This window comes from Lathyrus oleraceus, chromosome 3 (genome assembly GCF_024323335.1).
Source record: "Lathyrus oleraceus cultivar Zhongwan6 chromosome 3, CAAS_Psat_ZW6_1.0, whole genome shotgun sequence".
NCBI lineage: Eukaryota > Viridiplantae > Streptophyta > Magnoliopsida > Fabales > Fabaceae > Lathyrus > Lathyrus oleraceus.
Window position 1 is genome coordinate 48,572,057 of NC_066581.1, and position 1,852 is coordinate 48,573,908.

The 1,852-nt window shown below is 39.8% G+C and overlaps 1 non-coding gene across 1 annotated transcript; it reads left to right on the forward strand.

The window, feature by feature from the left end:
• The first annotated feature begins 660 nt into the window (after positions 1-660).
• LOC127132890 (U5 spliceosomal RNA) lies at positions 661-776 on the forward strand. The gene has a single exon (XR_007806894.1). It is a non-coding gene; the product is annotated as a U5 spliceosomal RNA (small nuclear RNA).
• Positions 777-1,852: the final 1,076 nt, after the last annotated feature.

Here is a 1,852-nt window from a genome sequence, read left to right on the forward strand (position 1 = left end):
AACCCTTTGCATTCCTCATATGCAAAGAAAAGTAAGTGTCACCCAACAGAGTCGGAACGGGATTAAGAGTGGAGAAAATCCTAATGGCGTTCACATCCACAAACTTGTCGATGTTGGGGAACAATACTAGCCCATAGATGAGAAACACAAATATGGCCTCAAAGGCGTCCTCACTCATGGCCTTCCCATACATAGTATCTTGAGTAATGAGGAACTCAGAAGGGAGACCTTGAATTCCACCTTTGGTAGTCATATGAGCACCAACCAGAGATTCATCTATATGCAACATGTCAGCTATCTCTTGAGAAGTAGGAATACTCTCTAAGCCACTGAACGGCAACTGGTCTAGGATAGGTATACCCACAAGGTAGGCATACTCCTCAAGTGTAGGCAAAAGCTGGAAATTCGGAAAAGTGAAGCAACGTACAAGGGATCACAAAATTGCACCAATACACTCATTAATCCTTCGTCCACCTGAGTAGTCAGAAGAGAAAGAAGCTTCCCAAAACGAGCTTTGAAACCCAAGGGATCTAATACATAGGATGTCAAATTCCTTAGCTCTTTCAAGTCGGGTTGTCTGAAACTGTACTTCTTTGTATTCCTTCTTTGTCTTTCCATGTCTGAAAATTTGCAAATAGACCTCTTAAGTTCCTTGAAAATTTTCTCATTTATTGATGATATGGAATTATTCTTTCGCCTTTTACTAAAGAATACCATGTCAGCGTCACAATTGGCGGCATACACTAGTTTTTGGGAGAGTCCTCATTATTGATGATATGGATGCAAATGGGTGCATGAATGCATGAATGCAACAATCACACTCAAGGATCAAGCAAAGCACACCAAACAAAGGTCATGGGATGGATCATGTCATCCTTTATATCAATCATCCATTTTGGTGGGTTATGGTTTACACCTTATCAACACCCAAGTTCCATTGATATTAAGGATACCTGAATGAATCAACCATGAATCAAGGGTTTGTTGCAAGTCACGAGCATGGGGTCTCGGTTAAGAACCACCCAAAGGGAGTGTACTAGGGTTTAAACCTGCCAAACATGTTCTACAAGAGGTTCCCATAGTCATCATCCCATCTTTCGGATATTATCAAAGAAACGACTACTCGTATTCCAAAAATATTCTCAAGAGAGACTCTTATGAGTGTAGTATCGCGTAACAATCGTATCAAATCTTACACTTGAACGACTTTCGCACTACATCCTAAGAATAGGCCAAGATGGGTTTGGTAAACTAAGGTCCTTGACTTCTAAGGTCTATATTAGAAAGAGTAATGTCTAACCACAACTACTTGTGTGACATTATTGATCCCAACATGACCTCCACCAAGTGAATGGGCTTGCAAGTCAACTGGCTAAGGAATAACTCCACACAAGTCAATAAGACTATGCCATTCTCCTATCCTAAGTGCACTCGAGTTCGGGTATAGAACTCATCTCACAAAAATCACCAAGCATTCAAGGAATTAATATTCAAGCAATTCAATCATTACATACAATACAGTAATCCCAAATTGCACAAAAATATGTCACAAAACAATATACAATACAATACAACAAATATGAAAAGTAGGCAAATGCCTCCCCAGCAGAGTCGCCACTTTTCTGTAGCGGGGTATTCGTTACCATTAGAGATATTAACTAAATCCAAGGTAAACCATACAAATCGAGTCGCCACCACACTTCTATTTATCCAAAGGAATGGTTAGAAAGCGAACAAAAACCTAAAAGTTTTATCGAATCAAAAACTAGTAAAAATGTCAGAGATCTGGGTAAGGGGGTTGGTTATGCAATGGGAAGGTTTTAAGCACCCAAAACATCCTAGTTACTCCTAG